General features: G+C 38.6%; 1 non-coding gene across 1 annotated transcript; it reads left to right on the top strand.

Moving 5' to 3' along the window:
* The first annotated feature begins 21,117 nt into the window (after window positions 1-21,117).
* On the top strand, window positions 21,118-21,219 carry LOC123326075. The gene has a single exon (XR_006540864.1). It is a non-coding gene; the product is annotated as a U6 spliceosomal RNA (small nuclear RNA).
* The last annotated feature ends 4,541 nt before the right edge of the window (window positions 21,220-25,760 follow it).

The following is a 25,760-nucleotide window of genomic DNA, read 5'->3' on the forward strand; positions in this document are numbered from 1 at the left end:
TATTATTTATTTATTTATTTTTATTATTATGTTATGTTAATCACCATAAATTACATCGTTAGTTTTTGATGAAGTGTTCCATGATTAATTGTTTGCGTATAACACCCAGTGCTCCATGCAGTACGTGCCCTCCTTAATACCCATCACCAGGCTAACCCATCCCCCCACCCCCCTCCCCTCTAGAACCCTCAGTTTGTTTCTCAGAGTCCATAGTCTCTCATGGTTCATCTCCCCCTCCGATTTCCCCCCCTTCATTCTTCCCCTCCTGCTATCTTCTTCTTCTTCTTCTTTTTTTTTTTTTTAACATATAATGTATTATTTGTTTCAGAGGTACAGGTCTGTGATTCAACAGTCTTACACAATTCACAGCGCTCAACATAGCACATACCCTCCCCAATGTCCATCACCCAGCCACCCCATCCCTCCCACCCCACCCCCCACTCCAGCAAACCTCAGCTTGTTTCCTGAGATTAAGAACTCCTCATATCAGTGAGATCATATGATACATGTCTTTCTCTGACTGACTTATTTCGCTCAGCATAATACCCTCCAGTTCCATCCACGTCATTGCAAACGGCAAGATCTCATTCCTTTTGATGGCTGCATAATATTCCATAGTATATATATACCACATCTTCTTTATCCATTCATCTGTCAATGGACATCTTGGCTCTTTCCACAGTTTGGCTATTGTGGACATTGCTGCTATAAACATCAGGGTGCACATACCCCTTTGGATCCCTACTTTTGTATGTTTGGGGTAAATACCCAGTAGTGCAATTGCTGGATCGTATGGTAGCTCTATTTTCAACTTTTTGAGGACCCTCCGTACTGTTTTCCAGAGTGGCTGCACCAGCTTGCATTCCCACCAACAGTGTAGGAGGGTTCCCCTTTCTCCGCATCCTCGCCAACATCTGTCATTTCCTGACTTGTTAATTTTAGCCATTCTGACTGGTGTGAGGTGATATCTCATTGAGGTTTTGATTTGGATTTCCCTGATGCCGAGCGATGTTGAGCCTTTTTTCATGTGTCTGTGGCCATTTGGACGTCTTCTTTGGAAAAATGTCTGTTCATGTCTTCTGCCCATTTCTTGATTGGATCATTTGTTCTTTGGGAGTTGAGTTTGATAAGTTCTTTATAGATTTTGGATACTAGCCCTTGATCTGATATGTCATTTGCAAATATCTCTCCCATTCTGTCGGTTGTCTTTTGGTTTTGTTGACTGTTTCTTTTGCTGTGCAAAAGCTTTTTATCTTGATGAAGTCCCAATAGTTCATTTTTGCTCTTGCTTCCCTTGCCTTTGGCAATGTTTCTAGGAAGGGGTTGCTGCAGCTGAGGTCAAAGAGGTTGCTGCCTGTGTTCTCCTTTAGGATGTTGATGGACTCCTGTCTCACATTGAGGTCTTTCAACCATTGTGAGTTTATTTTTGTGTGTGGTGTAAGGAAATAGTCCAGTTTCATTCTTCTGCATGTGGCTGTCCAATTTTCCCAACACCATTTGTTGAAGAGACTGTCTTTTTGCCATTGGACATTCTTTCCTGCTTTGTCAAAGATGAGTCGACCATAGAGTTGAGGGTCCATTTCTGGGCTCTCTATTTTGTTCCATTGATCTATGTGTCTGTTTTGTGCCAGTACCATACTGTCTTGATGATGACAGCTTTGTAATAGAGCTGGAAGTCCGGAATTGTGATGCCGCCGGCTTTGCTTTTCTTTTTCAACATTCCTCTGGCTATTCAGGGTCTTTTCTGGGTCCATACAAATTTCAGGATTATTTGTTCAATTTCTTTGAAAAAAGTGGATGGTATTTTGATAGGGATTGCATTGAACTGTGTAGATTGCTCTAGGTAGTGTAGACATCTTCAAAATATTTGTTCTTCCAATCCGTGAGCATGGAACGTTTTTTCATTTCTTTGTGTCTTCCTCAATTTCTTTCATGAGTATTTTATAGTTTTCTGAGTACAGATCCTTTGCCTCTTTGGTTAGATTTATTCCCAGGTATCTTATGGTTTTGGGTGCAGTTGTAAATGGGATCGACTCCTTAATTTCTCTTTCTTCTGTCTTGTTGTTGGTGTATAGGAATGCCACTGATTTCTGTGCATTGATTTTATATCCTGCCACTTGACTGAATTCCTATATGAGCTCTAGCAGTTTTGGGGTGGAGTCTTTGGGGTTTTCCACATAAAGTATCATATCATCTGCAAAGAGTGAGAGTTTGACTTCTTCTTTGCCGATTTGGATGCCTTTTATTTCTTTTTGTTGTCTGATTGCTGTGGCTAGGACTTCCAATACTATGTTGAATAGCAGTGGTGATAGTGGACATCCCTGCTGTGTTCCTGACCTTACGGGGAAAGCTTTCAGTTTTTCCCCATTGAGAATGACATTCGCTGTGGGTTTTTCATAGATGGCTTTTATGATATTGAGGTATGTACCCTCGATCCCTATACTCTGAAGAGTTTTGATCAAGAAAGGATGCTGTACTTTGTCAAATGCTTTTTCTGCATCTATTGAGAGGATCATATGGTTCTTGTTCTTTCTTCTATTAATGTATTGTATCATATTGATTGATTTGCAGATGTTGAACCAACCTTGCAGCCCAGGGATAAATCCCACCTGGTCGTGGTGAATAATCTTTTTAATGTACTGTTGGATCCTATTGGCTAGTACTTTGGTGAGAATTTTTGCATCTGTGTTCATCAAGGTTATTGGTCTGTAATTCTCCTTTTTGATGGCGTCTGTCTGGTTTGGGAATCAAGGTAATGGTGGTCTCATAAAATGAGTTTGGAAGTTTTCCTTCCATTTCTATTTTTTGGAACAGTTTAGAGGAATAGGTATTAATTCTTCTTGAAATGTTTGGTAGAATTCCCCTGGGAAGCCATCTGGCCCTGGGCTTTTGTTTTTTGGGAGATTTTTGATGACTCCTTCAATTTCCTTAGTGGTTCTGGTCTGTTCAGGTTTTATATTTCTTCCTGGTTCAGTTTTGGTAGTTGATACATCTCTAGGAATGCCTCCATTGCTTCCAGGTTATCTAATTTGCTGGCATAGAGTTGCTCATAATATGTTCTTATAATTGTTTGTATTTCTTTGGTGTTGGTTGTGATCTCTCCTCTTTCATTCATGACTTTATTTATTTGGGTCATTTCTCTTTTCTTTTTGATAAGTCTGGCCAGGGATTTATCAATCTTGTTAATTCTTTCAAAGAACCAGCTCCTAGTTTCGTTGATTTGTTCTACTGTTCTTTTGGTTTCTATTTCATTGATTTCTGCTCTGATCTTTATTATTTCTCTTCTCCTGCTGGGTTTAGGCTTCATTTGCTGTTCTTTCTCCAGTTCCTTTAGGTGTAGGGTTAGGTTGTGTATTTGAGACCTTTCTTGTTTCTTGAGAAAGGCTTGTATTGCTATATACTTTCCTCTTAGGACTGCCTTTGCTGTATCCCAAAGATTTTGAACAGATGTGTTTTCATTTTCATTGGTTTCCATGAATTTTTTTAATTCTTCTTTAATTTCCTGGTTGACCCATTCATTCTTTAGTAGGATGCTCTTTAGCCTCCATGTATTTGAGTTCTTTCCAACTTTCCTCTTGTGATTGAGTTCTAGTTTCAAAGCATTGTGGCGCGAAAATAGGCAGGGAATGATCCCAATCTTTTGGTACTGGTTGAGACCTGATTTGTGACCTAGGATGTGATCGATTCTGGAGAATGTTCCATGGGCACTAGAGAAGAATGTGTATTCCGTTGCTTTGGGATGGAATGTTCTGAATATGTCTGTGAAGTCCATTTGGTCCAGTGTGTCATTTAAAGTCTTTATTTCTTAAGTCAAACAGAGAAAGACATGTATCATATGATCTCACTGATATGAGGAATTCTTAATCGCAGGAAACAAACTGAGGGTTGCTGGAGTGGGGGGTGGGGTGGGAGGGATGGGGTGACTCGGTGATAGACACTGAGGAGGGTATGTGCTCTGGTAAGCGCTGTGAATTGTGTAAGATTGTTGACTCTCAGATCTGTACCACTGAAACAAATAATGCAAGATATGTTAAGAAAAAAAAAAAAGAAGAAGAAGAATGTAGCAGGAGGGGAAGAATGAAGCGGGGGAAATCGGAGGGGTAGACGAACCATGAGAGATGATGGACTCTGAAAAACAAACTGAGGGTTCTAGAGGGGTGGGGGGTGGGAGGATGGGTTAGCCTGGTGGTGGGTATTGAGGAGGGCACATTCTGCATGGAGCACTGGGTGTTATGCACAAACAATGAATCATGGAACACTACATCTAAAACTAATGATGTAATGTATGGGGATTAACATAAGAATAAAAAAAATTAAAAATTAAAAAAAATTAAAAAATAAATAAATAAATAAAGTCTTTATTTCCTTGTTGATCTTTTACTTAGATGATCTGTCCATTTCAGTGAGGGCGGTGTTAAAGTCCCCCACTATTATTGTATTGTTTGCAATGTGTTTCTTTGCTTTTGTTATTAATTGGCTTATATAATTGGCTGCTCCCATGTTAGGGGCATAGATATTTACAATTGTTAGATCTTCTTGTTGGATAGACCCTTTAAGTAGGATATAGTGTCCTTCCTCATCTCTTACTACATCTTTGGTTTAAAATCTAATTTGTCTGATATAAGGATTGCCACCCCAGCTTTCTTTTGGTGTCCATTAGCATGGTAAATGGTTTTCCACCCCCCCACTTCCAATCTGGGGGTGTCTTTGGGTCTAAACTGAGTCTCTTGCAGACAACATATTGATGGGTCTTGTTTTTTAATCCAATCTGATAGCCTGTGTTTTTTGATTGGGGCGTTTAGCCCATTTACATTCAGGGTAATTATTGAAAGATAGGAATTTAGTGCCATTGTATTGCCTGTAAGGTGACTGTTACTGTATATTGTCTGTGTTTCTTTCTGGTCTATGTTGCTTTTAGGTTCTCTCTTTGCTTAGAGGACCCCTTTCAATATTTCTTATAGGGCTGGTTTCGTGTTTGCAAATTCTTTTAGTTTTTGTTTGTCCTGGAAGCTTTTTATCTCTCCTTCTATTTTCAGTGACAGCCTAGCTGGATATAATATTCTTGGCTGCATATTTTTCTCATTTAGTGCTCTGAATATATCCTGCCAGTCCTTTCTGGCATGCCAGGTCTTTGTGAATAGGTCTATTGACAATCTAATGTTTCTACCATTGTAGATTACCGACCTCTTCTCCCGAGCTGCTTTCAGGATTTTCTCTTTGTATCTAAGACTCATAAGTTGTACTATTAGATGTTGGGATGTTGACCTATTTTTCTTGATTTTGAGAGGGGTTCTCTGTGCCTCCTGGATTTTGATGCCTGTTTCCTTCCCCAAATTAGGGAAGTTCTCTGCTATAATTTGTTCCAATATACCTTCTGCCACTCTCTCTCTTTCTTCTTCTTCTGGGATCCCAGTTATTCTAATGTTGTTTCATCTTATGGTATTGCTTATCTCTCGAATTCTGCCCTCGTGATCTCTCTTTTTCTCAGCTTCTTTATTTCCCATCATTTGGTCTTCTATATCACTGATTTTCTCTTCTGTTTCATTTACCCTAGCAGTTAGAGCCTCCATTTTTGATTGCACCTCATTAATAGCCTTTTTGATTAGGTTTGACTTGGTTAGATTTTAGTTCTTTTATTTCTCCAGAAAGGGTTTCTCTAATAATTCCATGCTTTTTTCAAGCCTAGCCAGTATCTTTAAAATCATCATTCTGAACTCTAGTTCCGACATCTTACTAATGTCCATATTGATTAGGTCCCTGGCAGTCGGTACTGTTCTTTTTTTTGAGCTGATTTTTTCTGTCTTGTCATTTTGTCTAGAGGAGAATAGATGAATGAGAGAACAAAATGCTAACAGGGTAACAACATCCCCAGAAAATATACAGTAAACAAATCAGAGAAGACCTTTCAGAAAGTGGTTGCTTTTCTGTTCAGAGAGTTGTTGCTATTCTTTTCTTCGATCTCTTGTTGAGTTCGTAGGTCTGGGAGATAATATTTAAAACATATAGAACAGACGGCAGGTAATATCCGATGAATTCAAAGCTGTCTATGTACAAAGGCCAACAAAGAAAAATTGTGCAAACAATAAGAACAGGAAGTTTACAGAGGAAAAAAGCACAGAAGAAAAAGTATAAGCATATAAAAGCATACTCAATCTCATCAGTAGTCAGAGAAATGCCAGTTAAAAAAAATAATAGGACATAAATTATTTGCCACCAGTCTTGTAAAAATTAGCATCTTTGGCAATAGCCTGCATTGGGAAGAGTGAGTGTAGGAAAATCAATGCTGTTAAGGAAGCTAATTTAGTGTCCCTTTTTAGAGACCAGTTTGGGCTCATTGATTAAAAACATAAATGTCCTCAGGGTGCCTGGGTTGCTCAGTCGTTAAGTGTCTGTCTTCATCTCAGGTCATGATCCCATAGTCCTGGCATCGAGGCCCACATTGGGCTCCCTGCTCAGCAGGGAGCCTGCTTCTCCCTCTCCTACCCCCCCGCTTGTGTTCCCTCTCTCGCTGTGTCTCTGTCAAATAAATAAATAAAATCTTTTTAAAAAGTCCTCATTTTTAAACAATTGTTCTTTTTAGCACCTATTCTACAAAAATATTTGCAATTATGTACATAGGAGCACATTTGCAAAGATTTTAACATAACATTTTTTATAAAGGCAAAAAGCAGTAAACAATGAAAGTCTTTAAAAGAGAAAGTGCTCAAAAAATGGACTATTTCTGTTATGAATACCATAAAACAGTTAAAAAGCTTGAAATATACTGAAACCAAAGTTTTTCTGAGCTATACCTTTATGGAAATAAAAACACATTGTAGAATATTTCATCGAGTATTATCTACCTGATATTTTATGCAATAGAACAAGAAAAAAAAGAAGTGTGTATCTACATTGATACATAAAAGTAAAAGGGAGTGTTGCTAAGATCTACCCACAACTGTTAAAGCTCAACTCTGGGGAGGTGGGTAGGAACAGCAACAGAAGAGTCAGGAGGGGATGGAAGGAAGACCATCAATTTTTATTCTATAAACTTCTGTACCGATACCATTACTTTACAACTAGAAGACAATGGTAGCATTTTCTGTTGATGGCTGTGTTGTTTTTATTGTTGTAACCCAATGGTTCAGAATATTCACAGATCAGGTGGCATAGCAAAAGATCAGGCCCATAGGGACAAGCTCCAAGCCTCTGGAATGCTGTTAACAGCTTCTGAAATGCTTGAGACAGAGTCAAACTACCGTTGGCCACTGAGCATGGGCCAGACCCAATCTGTAAAATCTTCTGATAGCTGTTGTATTTGAGTATATCTGCTCTGTCCATGAATAAAGAAATAGAAGGGAACAAACCTGAACCAAAAGTCTCAACAGCAACGATAAAAATAGATTTACCACAGACCTCAGAAAAACTCAGAAGAACCTACCTCAGAGGGAAAAAAAAAATTACTCGTGACGAAAGTTTTTAACAATCCTGTCTTCCACGGTGGAGAACAAGAAGTTAATGGTAGATGTTTAAAAGGAGTATAGAGCCATAAGAATTAAATGAGAACAAAACGATAAGGAGGAAATGGGTGTCATAAAGGAAAACTGCACCAGGACAGAAGATGTGGCCAGAAATGATACACCTCACACAAATTCATGTTGAAAGCATGAAAGAGACAAACTGGCACTAATAAAAAAAAATCAGTGATGTAGCAGCTAAATTTGGCTAGCTGTCTTAGAGTCCAGAAAGGACACACAGAAGAAGGACTTAATATCTAGGTGATTGGAATTCACAAAGAAAAAAATCTGAACAAATGAAATGGAAATATTAATAAAAAATGTAACAGAAGAAAACTATTGATGATGAAAGCATAATCAGCTCTATGTGTACTAAAATTTCTATTTCAAAATAATTTAGCAGAAATTTATCCCAATTTGCCACATCCTATAAAATACTCTTGATATCCCCAGCAATAGCTGCAGTAGGTTCTTCTCAAAATTAAATATCATTAAAAATTTAAGATCTTTCAGTAGACTGATCTTTCAGTTATCAGTTGAAAGTGAAGTTGAAATATAAATTTTGACAGTCCAGTAAATAAATTTGTAAGAAAGTCATCCATAAAAATCTTGGGATCAAGTTCTCATATTAATGAAGCTTAAGTTACTGTATTATATGTATATGCTTATGACAGAAAAAAAATCATTTCTGCAGTTTATAAATTTTGTCACTCATGCATCACCACTACCCATATTACATTTTATAGGTAATAACATAGTTTAACCAATTTTAAAAGGAAAAAGCTTTGGGGCATCTGGGTGGTACAGTCAGTTAAGCAATGGACTCTCGGTTTCGGCTCAGGTCCGTGATCTCAGGGTGGTGAGATCAAACCCCACATCAGGCTCCACTGGGAGTCTGCTTGAGATTCTCTCTCTCCTTAAGCCTCTGCCTTTCCCCCTTCTCTCTCTCTCTGTAAAATAAATAAATAAATCTTTTTAAAAGTTAAAAGAATAAATGGAAAAAACTTTATACCACAGTACCTTTCATAGCTCCTCTTCCTGCTTTTTGAGCAACAGCCCTACACTTTTATTTTTGTACTTGGACCCACAGATCATGTAGCTAACCTGGGGGAAATGTTTTTATGAGAATCAAAGGACATTAATAGCCTTATAAATTAGATATAAACCTCTTAGTAGATAATAAGAATGTCATATACTCTACAGTGTAAACACCAAAAAAAAGGGGGGGGAGCTTAAAGTGCATTTTTTAACAGGTAAAATTTCCACAATTGAACGAAACTCTACTCCAACAATCTACTGACACACTGAAGAGACACACTGAAAACTGAGTGGTAACAGTTTTTATCAAAAGGTTAGTGACCAAAGTATGAGAGTTATAGCCCTGATTTCCCATGGGGTAAGTGGTGGCTGAGTGAGATCATCTGTCCGCCTCTCTGAAGGGTAGATGCCTCTCGCCATTAGACATCCAGATACATTTTCCCCCTCAACCCTCACGATAATTCCGTCTGAATCCTCTTGAATTTAGAGAAGACAAATGGCCTCCTCAAGGTCAAACAACCAGTCAGTCACAGAGTAGGGGCTCAGACCAGGCTTTTGGACATTAAATCTAGGACACATGCCGTCGTGCCTGATAGCAAAGCAAGGACCGGCCTGTCTACCATCTCTCTCAACATTACACGGGATTTGGTGTCATGCCTGAGGTATAAAACCATTTCAGAATATTCTTTCTAAATATTTTCAGGTGAGCTTGGACCAAATTCTTACACATTTGCAAATTATTGTATACATCTCTTTAGTTGGAGGGTCGGTTTGGGGGTAGAGGGTCATATTAAACTCGGGGCAGGTTTAGGAGTGAGTTGCTCCAGTACCAGTCCTGTCTGGCAAAATTGCTAAGGAGACAAAATGGAAAAAGGAATATATACCGGTATTGTTGATTTTGTTTTCCATTGTGAAGTAGGCTGAATTTGCAAGATACACACCCTGGAGGTAAATATTCTTTCACAAATACAGGAAGTAGCTCAGACCCAAGTGGTAGATACATTCCAGGTGCATCTTATTATTGGCAGAGAACCTTCCCTCCTCCATAACCAATTAAGATGTTTCTACCAAAATAGAGAGCTCTTTAGTCAAATCAGATGCTCGTTATTGAGTAAACTTATAATTACTTTCACTTACATTCTGAGTACAATTTTCTTAGTGGTAAAAGTGCAGCTTTAGCAGTTTTCTGAATTTAAATGCTTTCCATTCTTATCACAAGATTAGATGCTGATCAATATGGTCAGTAACTCTACATTAAAGGGCAAGCTTTACTTTTTTTTTTCCTTGTAAATGAGCCCTCCCACACCAATTAATGATTGATAGCCTCAAAAAGAATAAAGTCTCAGGCATACCATATTGAAAGTAAAAACATCTCCCCCATTAATTTAATAGCATTTACTTCTGTGCAGTGGAAAATAACAAAACCAAACAATGTAGCTCCATTTTGCCAGGCAAATTGTCAATGGAGTGAAGCCCATAGGCTTGTAAACAGAAGACACTGCTAAGTCTGAATGCCCTATGCTCTTAGATTCATTCCTGCATGATCTAGTGGAACACATTCTTCCATTTCCATGGGAAATAAACCTTTTGTTTCAAAATAAAACTGAAATCGAGCATTTCGAAAATCCTCTCTCTTGGTCAGTAGTAAGGCATTGCAAAAGAGCTGTGCCTATTTAGGAATAAACTTCGCGACAATTTGTCTGAGGCTGATGCACTTCCTACCTCATCCATATCCATATCTGTATTCCAAGAACCTTAGCAGAGTTTAAAACAAGGTGTTCAAACATTAGAATGATGTTAAATGTGTTATTTCCACATGAAGCTCAATGACAACTAATCTTTAGACATTCACCTGAGCATCGTGAAAAATCATGTTTATTAATTTTATTGGATGTTAGAAAAACACTAAGTGAATCACCGGGTTCACAAGGAATAAGGATTTAGCAGCTCAGGGCTACAAATACCCTCATGCCGCTTTCTATCTCCCTCCCCTACATCTCTAACTACGCATAGGCTTAACTAAGGGTAGTAGCGTGTAATGCACTGCCTAAAATTGGCATTTTAAGGTCATGAAACATAGATCGGTTTTAGTACCAGGATCAGTTAGAATTTCTATGTGTAAAATACAAATTTTTGAAAAAGTTTGTATTTTGAACTTTTTAAACTTTTTATTGTGAGATAATATACATCCAGGAAAATCCATAAAGTGTAAATGCATAGTTTAACAAATCACTGTGAACACCCATGTAGCCGTTACCACAGCAAAAAGTTAGGGCATTGCCAAGACCCCTGGGTCCCCCAACTCCTAACCTTGCTTCTGGTCCTAACTCTTTCCAGTCATAGAGCCATGACCCTGACTCATACAGTAATCCCTTCCCTTTTTGTTTATATTCTTATGACCCACGTGCATGTCCCGAAATATTCCAGTATTGCATATTTTTGAACTTTATGGAAATGGAATTGTACAATATGTAATTTTTTTCTCCTTGCCTCTTTTACTCAATAATAGATTTTTTAAATTAGTTGCAAGTGATGTAGTCTTTGCATTCCTGTGTAGTATTCCATTGTCTGAGTATTCCACAAGGTATTTGCCCATTCGACTGATGATGCTTATTTGGGTTATTTCCAGTCTTTAGCTCTTTGTGGACAGTACTGCAGTGAACATTCTCATACATGTATCTGGTTGCACAGATACCTGATTTCCACTGCCTACATGTATTATCAGAAATGGAATTGCTGGTTCGCATGTGTGTGTTTTAACTCTACAGAGACAAGGAGCTGTTCTGCCCCCTGCAGAGCAGGAATTCCTGTCTCTCTAAGTACTCGACAGTACTGGGTTTGGTCATTTGTTTTAAATGTTCAGGGCTGTGGGTATATACTATCTTGCTGTGATTTCAATTTCCATTTTCTCAATTTCTATTAAGATTGAACACCTTTTCACATGTCCTTCGGACATGTGTCAGCTCCTCTGTGAGGTGCCTTCTTATATCTTTTGCTCATTCTTCTGGGTTGCTTGTCTTCTAATAATCATTATAATAACAACAAATTGTGGGAGCTCATTAGCTACAAGTCATCTGCAGATCAGTGAGTCACAGATGTAATCGCCCCGTCAGTGGCTGGCTTAATGTCGCTCTTTTTTTAATGCCTCCAGTAAATAAATTTGCTTACCTTTACCTTAGTTTAATATTTCAGTCTTTTATAAACTTTTGTGCTTTTGTATCTTTTTAAAAAATATCTTACTCTCTCTGAGGGAATGAAATTGTCCTATACTAACATTTCAAATTTTGTATCATTTTATATCTTATTTTATTTATTTCATTTTATTTATTTTCTTCTTCCCTTTACATTTAGGCTAACAAACCCATCTAGAGTAAAATTATATTTGAGATAGAAGTTGAAGCTCATGTTGCGTTGTGCACGGATCCCCTACTGACTGAGTTCCATGTATCGACATGACCATCACTTCCAATTGATCATTAAAGTGGCTCTCATCATAGGTCCTGATCAGATGTCCAAGCATCTACCCCTGAGTTCTCCCTTCTTGCTCATTGGTCTATCTCTAGTCCAGTTACCACACTGTACTTATTACTACACCTTTATAAAAAGCTTTGATAGCAGACATATCAAGACTCCCAGATTATTCTTCTTTAAGAGTGTGAAAACTATTTTGGTTATATGAATTTTCATAATTGCTTCAGAATAATTTCATCAAGCTATCTCATTTTTTTTTAATCTTTTTGGGGTTTTGTTTAGGATTGCATTGAATACATTCATTTAAATATGGGAAGAATTAACATCTTACACTAAGTTTTCCAGTGTAAGAACACGACCTATCTCTCCATTAGTCCTTTAATATCATTCATAAAGGTTTGTAGTTTTTCCACCAAGAGATCTTGTACTTTTTTGTTGTTATTGTTCAATTATCTCTCATCTTATGGATCAGTGGATCTTCTTCTACATAGTACATTTCCTTCAAATTTATTTGTTACTGGTATAGAGAAATACAGGGTTTTTTTTATTGATTTTATTTCCAACAATTCTGGTAAGCTCTCATGAATTCTTTCAGCTTTTCTGTAGATCCTTTCGAAACTTTTCTTCAGAGCATCTACACATAATTACACTTTTGTTTCTTCCTTCAGAATTATTTCTTCTTTTCTAATTCTTGTACCTTTAATTTTTTATTCCTTACTTAAAATACTGGATAGGATTAATTTATCATGCTTAATACACTGGCTAAGAACTGCATAATATACCAAAAAGAAATGGTGACAGTGGACATGTCCCTCTTCTGCTGGAACCAAAGGGAGACCATCAGGCACTTGGAGTTAAGTAAATTATGTGCTGTTGTTTTGGTAAACACCTTTTGTCAGTACAGGGTGTTCCTTTCTATTCTTAAATTGCTGAGTGATTTTATTATGAATGGAGTTTTAATTTCACTGAATGTTGATAGGAATCTCTTGAAATAACTATATTATGGTTCTCTTTTAAATAACTATTTTTGAGTTGAAACACATTGGTTGGTTTTCTAATAATAAACCGATCTTGCATTTTGGTATAAACTCAGTGAGGTCATAATTTATATATTTTAGGGTTAGCCAGATAATATTTTAAGATTGTTTTTTATCTCTAGTCACTACAAAGATGACCTGTGATTTTCTCTCCTTTAACTTCTTTAACAGATTAATTAGTTCATAAAATGAATTCTGGAAGAAATCCTGTACAATTAGAATTATATCTTTATTGAATATTTGGGAAAAACTTGGAAGTGAAGCCATCTGGATCTAAGGTTTTCTTAGTGGAAAGGGTTTTTGTCTGTTTTAGAAATTTAATGTTTTATAGTAGGGACTACTCACATCTACGCTGTGGAGAGGGCAGTTTGGGTGAGTTATATTTTTCTAAGATATTTTCTCTATTCCATAAATTGTCTTTTCTATTGGCTTAAAGTTGTCCATAATATCATTTCAGTATCTTTTTGATATCTGCAGTCCCCAGAGACTGAGCCTTTTCATCCATGAAATTAGTCCTTTGGGCCTCTCTCTTCTTTTCTTGACTAGTCTCAACAGAGGATACCATTTGAGTTATTTGGAAGAACCACCGTTTAGATTTGTTTATCTTCTCTATATTGGTTTTCTACTTTAATAACTCCTGTTCTGGCTTTATTTTTTTTTCTTCTCCTCTACTTTCTTACTTCCTTGGGTTTACTTTGTCAATCTCTTTTTCTCTTAAGTTTTTGAGATAAATGCTTGGTTCATTAATTTGTAGACCTTTATATATGTAAATATTTAAGAATATTGTTTAAGTACTACTTAAGTGATATCCCACAAGTTCAGATATACAGTATTTTTGTTGTAGTTCAATTCAAAATATTTTATTTCCATTATAATTTCTGCTGTGATTGATGGGTTGCCTGAAAGTATATTTCTTAATTTCCAATCACCAGTGTATTTTCTTGTGTCTTTTTTTGTTTGTTTGTTTTTTATTTCCAACTTAATGGCACAATTGTCAGAAAACATACTCTGTGTAACTTGAACCTTTTGAAATGTGTTGAGAGTTGCTTTCTGGACTAGGATATGTTCAATTTTGGAAAAACATGCCAAGTATGCTTGCAAAAAATTCATTCTACAGTGGAGTTGATTTCTTTTTGTTCCTCTCTCTGTTTCTCTTTCCTTCCTCCCTCCCTTCCCTCCTTCTCCCCACCTCCCTTCCCTCCCTTCTACCACCCTCCCTCTCTCTCTCTCTCTCTCTTTCTTTCTCTGTCTCTCTCTCTCTCCCTTTCTCTTTCCATTAGGTTAGGCTTGTTAATCTCTTTGTTTAAATCTTCATATCAATTTTTTTATCTGCTTGTTCTTTTTATTATTGAGGATGACATTGCAAAAGTTCCCACAGTGATTGTGGGTTATTTTACATTTTCCTCCTATAATTGTATAAGTTTCTTCTTTTCGTGTTTTGAGGCCATAAAATTACATGAAATCCATAAATTGTTGTATTCTCCCAGTAAGCTGAAACTTTTATCTTTTGAACCCTTCATTACTACCTCTTTATCTCTAGTACTGCCCTACCATAAAGTCAATTTCACCAATGATAATATGGTTTCCTAGGTTTCTTTTGATTGATGTTTCCTTGCTATACCTTTTTATCTTTCCTTTTATTTTAACCTTGTGTTTGGGATATGCCTTATGTTTTAGATGTGTTTCTCATAAGTTACATACATTTGGAATTTTGTAGTCAGTCCATTTGCTTTTAACTGGAGCTTCTACTTTTTGGTTCTTGCTTTTAACTGGAACATTTGGCTTGTAACTATATTTATAGATTTATTAGATATGGTTCATTTCATGGAAGAACTCAGTGATGAGAAATTCTGAGTTCCACATTAAAAAAAATAATAATTCTGTATCGGATTTTCACAATATTCATTCACCATTGAGTTTCTGCTTCAAAAACCTGGAAAAATAAATTGAGATGGGTGCAGCAATAGAGTCCATAGTGGAAACCACTGTTAATATTAGTTGGCTCAGGTTAAGCATCACTGCTTATAGAAACCACTGCCACGCTATTATAGATACTATGAGCATTTCACCTCCTCAGCCTTTTACATATATGAGATAATAAAGGAATAAAGTTGAATACATGCCTCATGGAATTTGGAAACTAAATTATGTTGGGAGCAATAAATATTTTAATCAAAACATCAACAGGTATGGAAGGGGCAAGATTAGCACTTTCTAGTGATGTACAGCAGTAAAACACAAAAATAAATAAAACATGTATTTACAACTATCCCTAATAAACATTTCATTTCTGTATAGCTAAGTGGGGGAAATTTGAGAATGGAAAATAATGTAGCACAGATTCCATTTTTCCATGCACGTTTACAAATACACAACTGACTGTTGGCCTAAAAGCTTCCAAGTTGTTGTATGACTGGACATTTAGAGTCCTTAGCATGTTTACATTAATTGCCACTCCTGCTGCAAAATATAAAAATAAAAATGGGGTCTTTATGTTTTTAAAGTAAATGATAGAAGCTGGTAGAGATTGAGGAGTTTCACCCAATGTGTGATCAATTTTAACACTGAAAATATTTTAGGATACAATGATGATCTAAAATATGCAGTACTCCCTAGAATTTTTGCAAACACTGTTCAAGCCTAGGGGAAGAAAAGTGAGTGTGGCATACTCTGAGAATAGAAGCAGGTAAGAGGAAGGCAGATGGTTTGCAGCCTTCTTCCTCATGTTGGTTATGACATTCCTTTTCTTCACATAGGCAGTTGCCCTATGTTCACATAATTACATTCCTGCTGGCATTACCATGGGAAGTCTTATAAACAGTTTCATTATTTCACAGGAGATGCTAAATGGACATGATATTGGATACTCCCCAACTGATAATACGACAATCCAATACACAATCTTCTTTCATGACCCTTTACAGACCAGTATTTCAGGATCTATATAAATGCATTCTTCATACATAAAGCCTAACCAAACTGCAGAAGAAAAAAAAATTTTTTTTGGAAAGCCCAAGTTATATCTCTTTGGAAATGTGAACAAAGCCTAACTCTTCAACACTCAACACTCAATATTCCATTTTTTTTAGTGTATTCTGAATATATGTATTTAGTTGTATTTCCTAATTATTAAAAAGATTAGTATAGCACATTTGTCTAAGCAGCAGATACTCAGTTCAATCTTTTAAGGCTGAAAACGTACATAGATATCCTTCTAGACAGGAAATGATGACATGCCAAGTTTATACTAAAAAAAATTCTAATAATATTATTGCAACATTTTGTTTATGTTTTTAGGCAAATTATCATAGTTCAACTTAGGAAAATCTGGTGAACCCAAGCTCTGTCAAAAAGATGTTAGATTGATTGAATCCTGCCATCAGTTGAATTTTGCAGGTGTTATCAATATGCAATTTGATTTTGGTCAGTCTCTGTAAGAAGAGAACTTTTTTTCTTTTTTTCCCCAAGATTTTTTTCCCATGAGATCATGACCTGAGCCAAAACCGAGAGTCGACCTCTTAACCAACTGAGCCACCCAGGTGCCCCAAGAGGAGAACTTCTAAAGGCACGTTCTCACTGAGAAAAATTCTTAAGATGCCACTTTCAAATACAAAAATTATACTTCTTGGCAAGCTTTTGTGTGTGTGTGCGTGCTTACACACACTCGTATATGTTTAAATTCTTTCAACCCCCCAAGAGGTTGGAAACACTCACAATAGTACAAATGCCAGACTCACATCTAAAGATATACTTTGAACTTAAAGAAAATAAATAAAATAAATGAAAGATATACTTTGAACTTAAAGAAAATAAATAAAATAAATAAAAGCTCCCAAAAGAATCCATGCCAGATTTGTTTGACTTTATGTCCTACAAATATTAAAAATAAAATAATACTCCCTTCTTCCTATTCTTGTGCAATGTAATCTGGCCTAGTTCTTTCAAATTCTTATTCTAGAAGCATTAATCAGTTTCCTATACTATAAGTCAAGCATCATGAAAAGCACCAAAGTGTTTTATAGACCATACATCTCTCGTTTTGCCAAGAAAACGATGAGATGATTTCTGTGGCTGTCAATAGGAAATCCAAATCAACTGGGTTTAAGAACAAACAGAAAAGAGTGCTGGGGCAAGACCTGACCCCAGGCTCAAACAGTGTTAACAGAGCAAGGCTGCCCTCAGATCTCAGCTCTGCTCCCTCCAGGTCTAAACTGCTTGTAGCTCTCTCCTGGTAACGCAGCTGTAGCCGTTTTGGTATGTCCAAACTTCGTGTGCTCCGGAGAGAGCAAGACTTCATATTCCATGAAATACAAATAACATTCTGGAATTGAGTCTCACTGGCCCAGATCGGCTTGATTTGGGTCAATTGTTTCTGTCTGAACTCTACTTGGTTGGGAGACTGAAGTGAGTTACTTAGGCAGTGGAAACCAAATCCTCCATCTTTGTAACTTTACATTTCCATTGATTGGACATGGAGAGGGGACATTTCCTCCTGGCTTTGGGACATGGTTATTTGAAGGGGAATGGATTGATGCTGGGAAGCAAAAGTAACAGCGACCGATTACAGCCCCCCACCTTTTGCAACTGTTTCTTCCCCTGTGCGCACATCTACAAACATGTCCTCTCTCAGTTCTAGTCAAGATTAAGGGTCTCTGGCCGACATGCAGTTCTCTGGTCAGTCTTCCTCTGCTCCTTGTGGTGTGGCGGTCTATAGCTAAATGACAAATTAAAAAGTTAAACGCACAGTATATACAAAGACAGAGAACCAGACTCATTGGGGTGGGAGTGATGGGGACCACCTCTCTTTGGAGAATGGAAAACAATGCTCAGTGGTCAGCGTCCTGCAGCACATTTCACATCCTGCCAGGAGGAGTGATGAGGGTTCCACGGCTGGTTGTACAGGTTCTTCATCATTAGTCTGGCTGCTCTGATTTTGTTCTCTGGGAAAACTGCCTTTGTCTGTCGTCCTCCAGGGTGACATTGGAGATGGCTTTGGTCGGGTGTCCCCTCTGGGACTGTTCATCTTTGACATCATATTTTAGTTTTACATAAGATCAGAGGTCTATGGATTGTCTTAGAGTTGAACAATCCCAGACCGTTTTTAGCTACCCTAGGAATTATTCCAGTTATACAATTCCTTAAAACACTTACAGATATTTTGTTCACTTATATTCACTAAACTCCATGGTTCATGCCAAGGTAGGGGTCATATGGAGATAGCAGATAAGTTGGTGTTGAATATGCGAAGTAAGATTGGAACCCAGGAGAAGCTTAACCTCACAGACCACTTACAGCCACATTATGTTGTATTCTTTCTCCCTCAGAAAATAATTGTTTCCATTTTAAATAGCCATTTTCTGAGATGCAGCATCTCCTCAAAGCAGATCATTCCAAGATCAAGGTCAAGATGGAAGCTGTCAGCCTGAGGACCACAGTCGAGGGCAGAACATCTGGTCATAGCCAGTTTCCGAAAACTGTATTCAACATCTGCCCACAGACACATGCATTGTGAACTTACTACATCCCAGAGACTCAGATTTCTCCTCACTATTTAACAGATAGTTGCCGGTTCGAGGCTCCCTGCACCACTTTCAGTCAGTGCCTGGGAATCCCTTTGCTTTGAGTATTTTTCCCTTCCATTCCAGGATTTCTTGTAGGATTCTAGCTCCTCCACTTACTAACCGTGTGCCATGAGGCAAGTTATTTATCTTCTCTTACTCTTTGTTTTCAAACCTATAAAATAATATAATAATGCTCACTTTACAGGGCCCTCATAGTAACAAATCGGGTATAGAAAGTATCAATACAGAGCTTAGCCTAGAGTAGGTGTTCAGTATTATTATCCATGATAGCATTAATCGTAAGAGTGGGCCTAATAGGAATAGAAAATCCAAAGAATTAGAAATGTTTACGGGAAATTTTCTTCAGGAGATAATCTGAATTAAAAAAACCATCCATATGCAATTCAAAGCTTAAAAATGACTGGGGGAGAGGGGCTACAGAAGCTCAGAATAATGTCAATGATGTCATGCAATAAAACAAAGCCCAAAACAGAACATTGCTATATGGCATCAAACCATGTATAAAAATGTCAAGAGATTAGTAACCTGGCTGTATAAAGAATTTGGAAGTAAATACAAATGGAAATCCAAAACAACACTGCGGAGAATGACGAACCCATTGTTTCTTCCCCTCCAGTCAGATGCTGGCACCACCCTGCCCCCTTCCCTACTAAGTCCCGAGGTCCCCTCGTTCAGAGGTGGCTCTGACATCACCGTCCCATGAGGGATTGCTCATCATTTGTTTACTTACTGTGTTACAGCCTGTCACACCACAGCATGATGTCACAACAGGTCAAACTGACACACTCTGGCCTTTTCTTTCAAAAGGCACAATGGTGGTGAAAAAATACATCTTTCTTCCGTTTGCTGCTTAAAAAGCTGCTCTGAAGGCTGCCACGCCCGCACATTGTAAGAGCTATCTGAGCCCCCACATAGCATCTTCCCAAGCAAAAGTGGTTCAAGGAGCTTGGTTTTTTGCTCACAGGCACTGTGTTCTTACTTGTCAGGCTGCCAGTGTGTTTTCTAAATACTGGATGCAACCATAATTTCCCAAGTTACCACTCTAACAGGTGGATTTTTTTTTCTTTTTTTATGAAATGATGAGAAGTCTGAGCTAAGCAGTGGAATTGAGGCTGAAAGCCACTGATGAGGGGTTCTGGTCTTAGCGCCAGGTAGAGCCCGAGGGCGGGCCTTTTCACAGAGATGCATCTCAGCTCTTTTTTACCTTTCCTGAAAGTCAGAGATAGTCAGGTGCGTTTGGTCAGCAACAGACAGCCTGAGTAATGAAATCTCTCCCTCCCTCTCTCCCCCTATCTCCCACTTGTCTTTCTCATCCTTTCCCATTTTCCTTTTTTTTTTAAAGATGTATTTATTTATGAGAGAGAGAGAGAATGGAGAAGGGGCAGAGGGAGAAAGAGACAATCTCAAGCAGACTCCTCGCTGATCACGGAGCTCCATCTCACGACCCTGAGATCATGACCTGAGCAGAAATCAAGAGTCAGATGCTTAACCGACTGAGCCACCCAGGCGCCCCATCCTCCTCTCTCATTTTCTTATAGTACCTTCAATAACTTCCTTCCCACTCTCCTTCCTCCCGCACCCCCACCACAGCCTCAAGATTTGCAGGTAATAGATGTGAAGTCTTACACATTCTCATTAAAATGTCACAATCTGGCATGTTATTGCACTGTGGCATGAAGCTCAACATCCACCATGACAAGCGGTATTCTCATGGGTTGCCCATGGGTTGCTGTTTCTGCTGTCCTTCCTTCTGTGGGTCAGGGTCTGTGAGTGAGGTGGACAGCTGAAAAGGCTCCCAGTACAAGTGCTGGATTGTGTTATCATCCTCAGTGGAAATGGGCTATTTAGAGTACTTTCTTGTGGACACACAGACACGCATTGGTTCCATCTTCCTTTGGATTTTTCTAGCCCAAGATTCTAGAGTGTGCCTGAGCAATAGGGAAGAGGACACATAATTTTAAACAGTGTTCTTACGTTTGACAGTTTGAAAGATAGAGTTCCCTTTTTTAAAGGAGAAATTTGTTTGAGATGTATAGGGGTTTAAATTCTGGTTGATGGTTTTCTCCATTCCTTGCCATGACCATCAGGGTAAGAAGCAATCACAGCACAAAAGTGTGTGCTTACAGTGGAAAGGATTGCATGAGATGAATCTAATTGACCTGCAGCTGGATTGGCTGTGGGAAGATGGAACAAGCTGGAATCAGAAAAATTGCACAGCATTCTTGGCAAAGTACTTGGATTCTCTTAATCTGTGATCTGTAAAATGAAGACAATGTATCCAATTTTGCAGGACTGTAAAAGCAGCAATCAAGTTATCTAGATTTCCTCAGAATGGGTGCCGTATCTACAACATTTTTGTAGAACCAGTGACGGTAGGTGACGCACAGATGAATTTTTTAGAAATTTCCAGCATCTGTTCAACTGTGCCTGCATTTCTTCCAGTTGCACTTAGGACAAATGATACTGGTTTCCTCATTAAAGATGTCCTTTTTAGCGCTCACTTCCACAGCGCATATACTAGACCTGGAACGATACAGAGGAAATTGGCCCCTGCACAAGGATGACACGCAAATACATGAAGCATTTCATATTAAAAAAAGAAGAAGAAGAAGAAGAAAAGAGAAAGATTTCCCTTCTAATTCCTACATTTAAATGAAAAGGTGAGTCTATCACACCCTGATACAGGGGTATGAAGAGGAAGTTCACCTCCTTATTGAGGTCCTGTGGGAAATGCTGAAGTTTGGAAAACACTGTGTGGCATGGGGTGACCGGCTTTATTATCATTACGATAATTACAGTTGAAATACTGGGGAGCTGTCTTTAATGGTGAGGTACTTAAGGACCGATCCCATTGGCAAGGGCCAGCGGGGCAGGGGTTGGGGCGCCTCCGCAGTGCTCCTGCCCGGGCCCCCCGGCAGCCTGGGATCAGAGGCCACGCTGGCATCTCCTCAGAGCCACGGCAGCAGGTAGGAACCTTCTGTGCTCAAATCCTGGCTCAGACACGGTGTCCTTGAGGTCAGAGATGATACAGAGTTTAGAAATGAATTGACCACACTCACAAAGCGGAATATCTTTCACAACAGGAGGCAGGCAGGACTTTAGGAAGGGGTGTACTGCCATGGATAAGACTTTGAACTTTTGACAGATGGATTAAAAATCCTGGTTGTTGTTGTTTTCATTTTCCCTCTGTGGGGCAAGGCTTTTCATCTGGGAGACTCCATCAGGTGGAAGGTACCCATCACATGGGACACTAGAAGAATTAAATGAAAAGATGCATGTAAGGTGCTTAACAAGGTATCCAGTAGAGTTAATAAGTAACAGGTTCTTTAGCATATTCATGAACAGTGCTCATGGACAATTCGCACGTTGGCACCAACTGTAGATTTCAGACTTTGTAAGCCATGTGAAGGAAGTTGGTTTTATCTTGGGGACTTTGGGGTAGCACCAAAGAGTTTTAAACAGGAGATGATTATGTTCACTTTGGTTTTGAGAAGTCAGGCCTGGCTGAGGAAGGGAGATTCTATTGGAATGAAGCAAGCCTAAAGTAGAAGGCCAGGCGGGGCTGGTTTCCATATTTCAGATGACAAGTGATGGTGAATTAGAAAAGTTTTTATGGAACAGAACAGAAGAGGACACATTTGAAGGACCCTTCTAAGCAGTATCACAGAGACCTGTTGATTCACTGGGAGAGGGGGTTAGGTAAGGATGGCAGACCGAGCAGGAGGCTGGATCCCTGTGTTGAAGCATCGAGAGAGCACTTTATATGGTCTCAGTGACTCCTCTCAACCATCCTGTAAGGTTGGTCCCCATGTTTTAGTGGATGGTTTGGATTCTGTATGGTTTCGAGGAGCCATTTTGCAGACCCAGTTTACAGAGTCTAGGTATAGAAACTCTTCACACTTATTTAATCCCTTTCAGTTCTGCACTAATACAAACCAGAGAGAGAAATACTGAGACGAGGGGGCATGTTTCTTTTTCATAGAGTCAATGATCTGATAAAGACAACATGACGTGTGTGACTCTGAGAAGACTAACTAGTCTCAGACTGGCCATAAATTTCTCAGAGCATTCTTCAGCTCTTTGTAAAAGTAAATTCAGATCTACATGAGACAATATGCTTCTAAAATCTGGTGTGAAATCACAGTAATAATAAGAAAATCTAAGTAAATTCCTCAGAATGTGAATCTAGACTCTGGGGATTTCTATTTTCTCTCTGTCCACAAACATATGTGCAAAATATACATGAATTTTTTTACCTATCCATTTTCAAAAATAACACACCATGCCATGTACATTAAGAAATTGCAACGTAGATATCTCTGTGAGCTCTAAGTCCTAAAACAATTACTTTTTCATTGCGTTGAGGTAACCTAATGGATTAAATATCACTTATAGCACAAGTGAAATCCACCAACAAACCAACAACTAAACAAATCATTGCATGAATGCCAAGTAAGCTGAACTATCAGACCCTTTTTTCTTTTCTTTCTTTTTTTTTCCAAGCGGAAAAGAAAACCTTTATCATAAGCAGAAACAACTTCAGGAGTCTTTATGTATTCTATATTGTAGAATACATTCATATTTATTCACCCGTGGATCATTCTTCTTCCTCTTCATAATCCCCATTATGAGCAATAGGGGCAGATGCGTATTTGCAGATTTTTTTTATTGATCTCATTTCTTGTACATTGTACATTTGAGCCTGAATAGGTCTTACTGGCACTTCAAACCCATTTAGATAGGACTGAAGTCAACTCCATGGTCCGTCGTAGTGGGTGGCACTCCACTGTCCTTGCTACAGCACTTTTTAATTCAAAGAAGAGGGGATCCTGTATTCCGATCATAACTCTGAATAACAGAATGAGACTCAGAGACTTAGTATTGGAATGAAGTTAAAGCATCACAGTCACTGTGCTCCAACAATAGAATATGTTACTGGCCTTTTACAGGTGTTAGATAGTAGTACCTGCTTACCGTTAGCAGCAGAGAGATTGCCCTTCAGACTCACACTTCACACCAATGCTCATTTACCTGAAGGACGGATACCCTAGTTTACATTTGGAGTCATTCAAGCTCTTCATATGAATGTGGGAGTGGACAAACATGAGTGAGGGGCATCGTAGAGCAGACATCAGGCTTTTTTTCCAAATGGGTCTTAACTCTGTTCTTGTTACACTGACTTCATCACGAATTGCATCCTGCCACTGGGTCTGAGACTGCAAAATACAAATACAAACCTAACAGGCCTGTTTAGAAATATCTCCATACCTGACACGGTCTGTATAATTCTGGCTCAGTAATGTTGAAAGTCCCTCAGCGCTCCGCTGCTCTTGCCAGGGGACATCCTTTCAATCACAACTCCCAATAAAACCCTCTGCTGAGTTTCTTGGCTGATTTCCTTGCCTTTTGTCTTTCTTTGACTTCAAACTCAGAAAGATGGAATTTGTCAGCTTGCGAGGACTTTGGTCTGGCTTTTTCACATTTGCATTTAGCGTTGGCCTACCAGCTGTCCCATGTCGGAGGCAGTAAGAGCTTACACGGCTCCCAGGATTCGGAGCTAGGTTACACGCTTATTTCAAATGCTCCTTCGTCATTGCTGCCCTTCCTTTCTGCCTTTTTTGCTTGACTCAGAATAAGATCATGACTTACCCATGATTCGACACTCTTAAAAAGCTAGAAGACCAAAGAGATAATGTTTGCAAATCATTCGAACTCTTCTGAAGGAAATCACTGTCTGAATTGTACTTAATACCATCTTCAGGAGTACTTCCTGGCATGAAAAGTAATTTTTCTGAAAATGATCTTTATAGATTTTATAACAACCCTTTAATGAAAGAGGGTTTTTTCCTTCCTCTGTCCCATTAGTACCCATAAGTATTAACATATCCAAATATATTTTATATTAATATTTTCCTTTCCTTTGGCATCATAGTTGTTAGTTTGTTCCAAAATTGAAAAACCTGAAAAATCACAGAGATCTTACCATGATTAATGGCTCAAAATCAAGATGACAATTAAGTAGCAATGAAATGCGTGTGTAAGTGGCGAGAGAGAGATGGGGGTAGAGAGAATACAGGTGTGCCTATGGATGTATGTTCTGTATGGATAACAGGATACAGATTGAGCGTAGTGAGTCACAGAGCTTACTGAAGCATTCACATAGAATTAATACTTGGAAAGCAGTTGGTCTTGAATTCTTAAAATTATTACAAGATAGTGAAAATAAATGGGCAAGCTAAATTATAATGTGTATTAGAGCACTTGAGAGATAAAACTATAAAGAAAAGGAAGAGAGTGACTTCCATGAACGGGAGAAGGGTATGTCAGTTGCACTCAGGGGGCCACGTTTCTATTCCCTAAGCTGGGTGGTCACGACAAGGATGTTGGCCTCCTCAATTCATTACCTTACATACGTTATATTTCACGTGCATTTCTGTGTCTGCGCTATCCTGAACATAAACTAAAGTTTTTCAAAAAACCCTTTGTTACAAGAAAACTCCCACAATGCGTAGGGAGCGAGGAACCCCATGAGAATGTCCTGAGTACACAGGAGGCAATGTCTTACCGCCGTGGACTGGCTTCTTGTTTGCTCCCGGGCAGCAGCAGACAAGTGCGGGCGCTCAGGACCACTCAAGCAGAGGCAAAGAGCTTGCTTGTCTGGCATGAAGAAGCCAGTGACATCTTTGGCCAAAGGGGAAGCTAATATGGTGACAGTTGCAGCCCGACCAGGACCAGGAGGGTATTGGGAATGACCTCGGGGCCATGAAGGCCATTGTAATTAGGTAACCAGGCAATGAAAAACACAAGATCATGTGGCTCTGCGAGAGACAGCTAATTGAAAGTCTTTACCGGACATCCGTTGTGCACCAATTACATTGCTGGACGGTGTAAAGTCGGCAGAAGAACCACCGAAGCTCCTGAAGGGAGTTATAGTTTGTTGGAAGGAAAACATTCACCTAGAAGAGTAATTTATGAAATCACAGGCTCCTAGTAGCAAATGCAAAATATATGTCAAAATAAAGAAAACATAAGAATTGAAAGGACGTAGAAGAGGAAAGATTGGCATGGGATGCAATTAGTGTGTATGTGGTGTGTGTGTGTGTGTGTGTGTGTGTGTGTGTGTGTGTGTGTGTGTG

Source organism: Neomonachus schauinslandi, chromosome 10 (assembly GCF_002201575.2).
Source record: "Neomonachus schauinslandi chromosome 10, ASM220157v2, whole genome shotgun sequence".
Taxonomy (NCBI): domain Eukaryota; kingdom Metazoa; phylum Chordata; class Mammalia; order Carnivora; family Phocidae; genus Neomonachus; species Neomonachus schauinslandi.